Here is a 9,280-nt window from a genome sequence, read left to right on the forward strand (position 1 = left end):
AAGAATCCCTGTCGCTCGTCAGTCTTCTTGTATCATTTCAGGTCAAATTAACATCCCGTAGCTCCGCCGTATACACTATTTACTATATATCGTCACTGTTCTGGCAGAAGACACTAATTCGAAAAAATGACATATTGAGTTAATTATACCATAATGTTCCTTATTTCAAACATTACCGTCTGGAAACCTTCTTAAGGGGGGACATGCTCGTCGAAGGTCAAAATTGAGTTTTTATTGTATTTTCAAACCATGATCCTGGACACTCCTTAAACGTTGTAGATAATCTATTTATATAATTTTGAAGCCTTATTATCCTTTATAGTTATTATAAACATTTTATGACTGCATAAAGTATTTTTGTTATATAAAATAATATTCTTTTAAACCTCTCGCTCTAATGTTTTAGAATATGGTCATATTTCGGTACATAACTGTGCAGTGGTGTTAAGATTTTTTACATTTATTAATTTTTAAACGCATTTATAAAACCATTAGTATAATTTATTACGAGATAATTTTTGTAAAATATTCAGGATAAAAAATTATATTGATAATCTCTGTGATCCCAAATTTGACAAGAATTAGGCATTTTATTATTCAAAAAATCGGCAAGATTAACACATTTGAAGATGATTCTAAAGATACTTATTATAAGCTATGTCTTTGACCATTCAAGTGTGATAAACATCTTATGAATAATGATTGCTTTATAATAATTATTGACCTAAGAATAAGGTAGTGTTTTTTTGAAATACGCCATTTCTTTTGTCATTCCCCAGTGGTTAAGCTACAACATACGGCCGTAGCCATAAATTGACAAACTATAATTAAAGTAGGAAGTAAAATTATGTTAACGCGCGTGTTTGAACATGTACCTAACCGAATTTTTTTTATTTTTTTTAAACGGTACATGTTCAAACACGCGCGTCAATACGCTCACGCTCGTTTGGTGTGAACCATGACTGGAAGTTACCCAAGACAGACGTCTGTTGTGTCAGATGCCATGCTCTCAAATGTTCTTTGACTGAATTTACATGAATTTAAGTTAAGAGTACCCATGGGAGAGATGAGCACGTAGAGGCAATATTAAAAATTGTAGTAAGCTAATACAAAACTGCCGAACATTCTAAGTGAAGAGATCTTCATGTTGACAGTATGACACCGCAAATTTTCTAAATGAAAAAAATTAGCCTTTGTGGCGACCAGGTTGGATGGTCCGATGGGCCCAACAGCTGGTTGAACCGACTTGGTTAGCTCTTCCCTTTCCGTACCCATTTTAGGACATTCCCAGAGGATGTGGTTTGCATCCTGTATTTCTCCGCTACAAGGTCATGTTGAACGGGTAATAAGACCAAGCTCAAGGGGGCTGCCAGCGAAGCCACCATGTCCAGTCAAGAATTGACTGGTGTAATGATCTGGAGTCAAAGTGGTTATCTCCATTCGCCATATTTGGAATAAACATATATGTGTGCCTGCTATTGGTGGAGACATTCCATTTTTTCTGCCGGGTCTTTAACGCCGCATCCAGCGTCATTAGACGGATAGTTCGCTTCCTCATGAATAGTTCTTCACTATCAAGGCAGGGAGGCGGCGTAAGATGAAAGTCACCGACATCCGCTTCCTAGCTTTTGAGGAGCATCGTGGATGCGCCTCGTACCTGTACATGCAGATCAAGAGGGAATACCCCAGCCAAGACAGGGAGCGCATCCGTTGAAGTTGTACGGTAGGCCTTTGTGATTGACAACAGCATACTGCGTTGCTCATTTAAAAGAGATCCACTGATTAGGTACTACACTTTTTCGGATACATTTATACCCGTATTCTTAGACCCTATCCGTCGCCAGTCATACGACTGACTCTGGAAGGTCGTCCTAGCCTTATGGTCCTCGGTTTTGACATGATCGAATTTTAACATATCACCTATCTAGTTCAACGCCGACATAGGTGAGTTTATTGGATACCTTAATGCTGGTAACTCCCTTACGGACTGTGGGTGTCCGCTTCATTGGGCGGTGCAGACTGTCGAAAGGCTTCGCATTATCCACAAAGCAGCAGGCCAACAGACTTCAGCTCATGACTGCTCTAGACATCGAAGTAAGGTGAGTCGGGGTAAGTGTGACATATAATTCAATGAGATGAATTTCAACGTGGTTCATGATGAATAGGCGTGTTTTAAACAGTTGAAAATTTTACCGTAGGTTCTACAAAAGCATTACAATTAATATGTACAGAAGGAACCCGTTGTATATCTTACCATAATACAACATTTTAATATTTTTTGATCACTAGTCAGTTTGTTACACTTACCCCAATATTGGGGTAAGTGTAACTAAATTCATCTTTATTCCAAAACTACTTCAATACCATAATGTATTATATTATGCACGGAAAGGTAATATTTCATTTAATGGATATTGAGTCTTGAGTTAAAACTACAGTATAGAATTTCAACAAAATGGACTAAAACATTTTTTTTGGGGTAAGTGTGTCATACTAATGTATGAAGCGCTAGTGATGTCCCGAAAGAAAAACGACGTATTTTTATTAATTAACGTAGGTAGTTGACGGAAATCCGATGACACTAACGAGTTTACTTTTTGAAGGATCATGGGAAAAACTTGTTATGTCAAGTTGACAGTCAACATTATATATCCATTGTGGACAATCCTTTAAATTCAGGTTGATAATTGTACTGTAAAATAAGACAAGTTATAGTACCAATTGATTACAAAAGGATCGCAAACTTTTTTTCAAACATATTCTACGGCTTGCGGTTTTTAGCATGGAACATGCTTTTGTCTTGACCACCCGGCCGAATTCGTTACGAAAACATCGCACAGGCAGCGGTAACGAAAACAAAAAATAAAGTCACGAAAGTAGCGCGGCGCGGGCTGGAGTGGCTTCAGTCGGCCGCGAACGACGCTTCGGGAATAACGTGTGACCCGCGCCCCGCAATTTATTTTATTTTCCTTCGAATTTGGACAACCAGCATTCAGAGAATCAATGGGCAAAGCATGTTCCATGCTTAATAATTTTAGCCGTTAGGGTTTAAGTAACCATCATCTTTAAATAATAACTTATTTCGGTACTGTTCGGTTAAAGCGGATACAGCGGAAAACGCATTTTGAAAATAGCCGATAAACTGGATTATTTGTTAGTTTGGGTTAGTTTAGGTTAGGTTAACCTAACAAATAATCCAGTTTATCGGCTATTTTCAAAATGCGTTTTCCGCTGTATCCTCTTTAACCGAACAGTACCCTTATTTCTTTTAATAAAACCTATAAACCACAGGTAAGGTAAACGTACCAGTAGTTGACCATTTAAGAAAAAAAATCAACAAAAATAACGATTAACGTTTAGCATTACACTGAATGTTGGCAAAGCAAGTCTACTCATAATGGATCAAATGTCTTAATTAATATGACAAGACAAAAATTAAGAAAGGGTCTGTTACAAAAAAATTGTGTTCAATTTTTCAAGACCATGTTTTTGTTCCAGTAGTTGACCATGTCTAATCAGGGGTTCCAGTAGTTGACCACTATATTTTTCAGTAGTTGACCATGTCTAATCAGAAGGCTTTATGGCAAATCTGTCATCAGAGTTGCCTCAGGGCTTCCTGTCAGATCACTCTAGCCCATAGCTACTTGAATCAACTTGGTAGCAATGGCCGGTTCAGTAACAAGTTACATAGGAGAGGATTTTGTTTGACAGCCAATCATCAGCTTTGTTCGGGTAACAAAAGGTGCAAAATTACTTACTTCAAACTAAAAATACAAAAATATATTTATTTTAGCAACCAAGTACCTACATACATAGTAACGCATAGGCACAGTACTTACCAAAATAAAACTTAACATAAAAATCCTTAGATATTCCAAATAAAGTCCAATTCCGGAACTAAATAAACATTACGAGTTTTGCTTACTTGTGTCGGGTCATTTATGTGGGATACTACCGCCTTCCATTCATGGCCAAGTACATCGGGTCGCTCTGGCCACTTCCATAGTCTCCTGCACGTTTGCATCGATGAAATAGTAGCTTTTACTTTAGAAATATGGACGATTTTCCCCGGGAAGTATTATAATATAATGTTCATTAATGACTTTCATAACGGGCAGCCATCGAGTTTTAGGCTTAAAGCTTTCATCACTAGACTTATGTCATTCACTCTCCGCTGAGTCTAAAATGTCAACACTTGGGTTAGAAGACTCAGAAGAAAAACGCATTTTCTTCTTGACTGCTTTCAATTCCCCCATTTTTTTTTCTTCCTTTGCTTGCTCATTTAGTTCTTTCTTTCTTTGCCTCTCTGCAGCTCGTTCTTTTTTCAACCGTTCCATTTCTTTTTTCTTCCTCTTTTTGTTTAGGAAATACTCCTGGCAAGTGGGGTGGGGGTTTTTTCCCTTTTTTGCTTTCTTCTTGAATTTTTCTTCCCCTTCACCGGGGAAGAAAAAGTGTCTCTTGAATGGACTACGAATATTTGATGGACCAGCCACGGGTTCACTGGCGATTGGAGACGAAGTATCATTACAAATCCTTATAACAGCCTTAGGTGCATTGGCGATTGGAGACGAATCACCATCGCAAGTCGTTAGACCAGCCACAGGTGCCCTAGCGATTGGAGATGAAACATCATAATAATTATAGTATTCCAGGCGGCCAAAGACATCATATCATCGGATTCCTCTTCTTGCAATGCCTCATCGATGAGTCTGACCGGGTCAGGTGGAGTGATATTTTCCAACTCATTTTTTACTTTTCGTCACAGTGCGAACAGTGACTTATCATCTTTATCAGGTTCGTTGTTTTTGCGGAATTATTCAAGATTTTCCTCATCAATGTTTTTACTCAGGAACTCTCTCTAAATACCGCTTGGGTTCCTCTGATGTAACCATTGAAGGCACACTTTACGATTCTCCCGGTACTGTTACAGCTTAAGGGCTCCATGGACAAAGTCCACATTTTCGGAAATTTCTTGAGAAATTCTTTTGTACTTGTAGAGGACTGTCGTTGGTGTGACAGCCCCACCGACACCCCCTGTTACTATGACGGTTATGCATTCTTTATCGTCGGCATTTATCTGCTGGTACACTGTCTCTATTCCTTTTTTGGCTAAGACCCTGCTCCCCTAGGGGCGGCAGGTTATATGAAAGTATGGTGAAGCAGGCAGGTTATATAAAAAAGTATGGTGAGGTAAGCTGATAAACAATTTGCGGCAAAACTAACGTTAACATTATTAATTATATGACCAAAGTAAAACCTCCGTGATGCCCTGCATTTTTTTTATCGCGTCGCTATTTCTCGTAAGTTGTCGGCTATTGTTGGCCTGCTTCATTCAGTTGCTATATATTCAGGGCTATAATTCAAGAAATTTTTGTTTTCCGAAGAAAAAATACACAAACAAAAAAAAAGTTGACGCCTAGGTCATCTACTGGACAGAACCACCCTAGACACTTCAAATTAATAAATAATCATCGTTCCATACTTATGAATGTAAAAATTGTTCAAAACTAAGTGAAATAATTTTATTTAATTTATCTAGTAGTTGACCACCCTGGTCAACTACTGAAAAAGTATTAAAAAAAGTTTGAGTAGTTGACCCCCCCACAAACTTGCTTCCTTGTAAATATAACTTAAAAATTACAAATGATATCGATACTTCAATATTATGACTGCCCGTAATGCATTAACTTGATATTATGAAGTCAAAAACATTAAATTGCCATATGCTTACATCCACTGATATCCTTAACAATTTACTTAAGAAATTAAAAATAAAATGTATACGGCGTGATGTGTTGTTTTCAAATAGCTGCTATGACGCTCCTATGACATATGGTGATGTGCTAGTTCCTCAATCCGACCACAGCTGGCTTCACTTGTCTCAACTTTACAATTTAGAGCAATCCCGTGTCTACGTTTCTTATTTTGGGCATTTTATTGAAAAAAAGGTCAACTAAACTGGTACATGGTCAACTACTGGTACATTTACCTTACTTCGATTTTAAACGGTGTGTTAATATTATTTTCTTTAATATACTGTCCAATTGATTCGAGGACTACTTTTTTGTGAGATATGCTTTTCCAACGTATGCAAATTATCTGCAAAAGATGTTTCAATCTTTTTGGGTAATATTGTACTTCTGTTAAAACTGTCTTCTCTTCTTTCGTAAACATGATTATATATATATCCATATGACATATCCTGTTTTTTTACACATTAAACTGTTTTTTGTAATTTTCCTTGGTCGTAAGCTCCTTTATCTGTCTTTCGTTTATATTTACATGTGGAAAAAATGCACATTAATTATTATCACATGCAAGGAAGAAAGCAGCTGAGGAGAAGAGTCAATAAAAATAAAGTTCTGTATTTATTTAGGTACTGAATAAAACCTTTCAACAATGTTAATATTGCAAGTTTTGTGGTTAGTAAAAAGATTTCCAAGAAAGGAAATCAAGAGTAAATTGAGAAATCGAATTATTGATGAGAGCCTGTAATCGTGTTTAAAATTAAATCAACAACATACGAACCTGACTTACCCAAACTTTTCAAGGAGATGCAAGGCCATTATTCACATGGAGTTTGTCAGTAATTGTCATGATTCAATTTTATGGATACCTGACTTACAATTTAATTTTATTAATAAATAAGATCATTATTACGTATTATATTCAGTTTTATTCTGTGTACCTACTTATAATTTAATTAGGTAGGACTTAAAACTTTAACTTAAGTTTATTAAGTAAATTAGCAGTGTACCTACCTACTTACTACCTACGTATATAATTTAAGTTTAAGAAATTTGGCTCTCAAAAGAAATCTCAATCGTTGTACTGTTGATATTTGGTTCTATTGACTAATGAGTTTGCCGACCACTGGGCTAGGGTATTTGACGCCCCCCCCCCCCTATCCACCGCTTAGATTAAAGGCAGTGTGAAACATTACATTAACGTTTTTCAAATTGTGTTTTGGTTCAAATTGAGGGTACTTATACAGTGAATTATTGGCGATTTTCAATACATCTACTTTAATAATGGAGCTGTCGAGTATCGACACATAATAATCAGAAAATAGGTATATTGGAGAATTATATAATTTAAAATGTTCACAGTCATGAGGGATAATAGCGCCGCAGGCGACTTTTTTTACTATTAAAGCTAATTTATGATGTGTGTTTATCTCACTTATCTGGTCAACCCGACACGCCGGGCCCCCCACAGCTCGGGCCCCCAGGCTAGAGCCCTGTCAACCCTCCCCAGCCATGACCTATACCACGCCGGAATTCCGGTGGACACCGAGAATTTCATTAAGGAACGGGTTTCTTAAAAAACCTGACATTAGTGTTTCGAAATTATTGTGTTGGAAATTAAAATCTAAGAAATTTTACTAAAAAGGGTGCTGGAGAATTACAAATCATTTTTTGCCGTGTTGTTTGTCTAAGCCCAAGGTATTGTTTATTGGGTTTCGATTTCAATGTGTAAAATCATTCTGATGATTTTCATATTTTGGGGGGGGGGGGGCAAGGCCCCCTGCCCCCCCTGGGTGCGCCAGTGTATTCCATTAATTTGAAAAGAATGTAGAGATATTATAATATATATATATTAATTTCATATCATCCATTACCTGTTCATTTCTGGAAAGTTCTGCTTGAGTATAAAAGTCATCTTCTTCAGCGTCCTCTTCCTCCAATCCAGAAATATCTGCTACATTTTGACAATTTACTCCAATGCAGTTCTTGCAAATTAACGAACAGTTCATCCCTGATTTTCGACAGGTACATGCTTTACTGCACCCCTTCTTGCATCCACAAGAAAGTACTTTCAGTATTTTTTCAGGCGCTGGATCTTTAATGATCTCCACGGGTATTAGGCTATTGCTGGTTCGCTGCCACCCCCAATTTTCTGGTTTTTTAACATTGCCAAGCCAAGTTTGTATTTGGTAGTAGGATCTCAGCAAATGGTGTCGCGCTGCGTCTCGGGTTGGTGGTAGTCTTGATAGATTACATTTAATCTGTTTGGCCGATTTCATGAATAGCCGATAACGCAGTGTCCAGTGTTTCCTCAGGTCTACGGGCATCACTGTACAACCTCATAAGTACCTGTTCTCCTGCTACAGCTATTTCATCAGTGCTGGCGTCTGGATTGTTGAATACTGTGACCACTTCCTTCAACTGAATATTATTCTCCAAAATATCACAGAATTTAATCTTTCCATGGCCAAATAGAGAGGATGTTGTATCACACCCACTGAACGCGTGTGTGAAAAGAATGGTACGTGCGTCATATTTAAACGATTTTGTCGAGAACAACACATCTGGTTTACTTCCCTTTACAGGTTTTCGAAAGAATAAGTTGTCCAAGAATTGTCCTCTTGCCGACATCAGTACAAGAAGGTCAATATCCACCTATTATTACTACGCTTTTAAATTCATTTGCTTTTGAAATGAAATGGCAGTAGTTACAATTAAAACATCGGCACCCTCTTCTGCCTGGTTCACTTTTATGCCAACCCGTGAGAAATGTGTTTTAAGTAATGTTATCAAGCGATTTTTATTACTTCCGTTGCTCAAAAAAAGTTCCTGGTCCACCTAATTGGCAAGACGTCACGTGACACAATTTCGAAATTTCCATTTTGCGATATCACGCATCGGGAATTTATAGCAATATCACCTTTATTGTAATGGCGTTAGAACAGTGTTTCTAGTATCAATGTTCATTTGACCGAACGATATTGATATCAAAATATAAATTATGCCATTCGGCAGACGATAAAAAGCATCGGGAATTTATAGCAATATCACCTTTGTTGTAATGGCGTTAGAACAGATTATGCCATTCGGCAGACTGACAAAAAAGTGAGTGTCATTTTTTTTCCAGATGCTTCGTCCACATTAATGTCATTGTGTAAAATGCAAAAAAAAATGAATACATATCTAATTGAGTATGAATGGCAAAATTATACAAATTTAAAATTCGTAAAAAGCTGTGTAATGCGACTCAGAAAGCATCATTTTCAATTGCCGCTCGGAGATTCAAAAAAACTGGTACCTACCGAATCTGTTATCGAAGATATTCTTATTATTTTCAACTGATTGCTCAGAAGAAGAAAAATTCAAAACTTTAAAATTCGTCTGCCGCAAAGAGATTGGTTTCGTGTTGTGTTTCGTTGGTGATTTTCAATCTCTTTGGTCTGCCGCCATAATATTTATTTTAGGTGGCAACACTTGTACAAACAAGACTGACTTTTTTACCAACAAAAAACAACTGGTAACACCATTACATC

This window comes from Rhyacophila brunnea, unplaced genomic scaffold (genome assembly GCF_057557595.1).
Source record: "Rhyacophila brunnea isolate RB1 unplaced genomic scaffold, BYU_Rbru_1.0 scaffold_24, whole genome shotgun sequence".
Taxonomy (NCBI): Eukaryota; Metazoa; Arthropoda; class Insecta; order Trichoptera; family Rhyacophilidae; genus Rhyacophila; species Rhyacophila brunnea.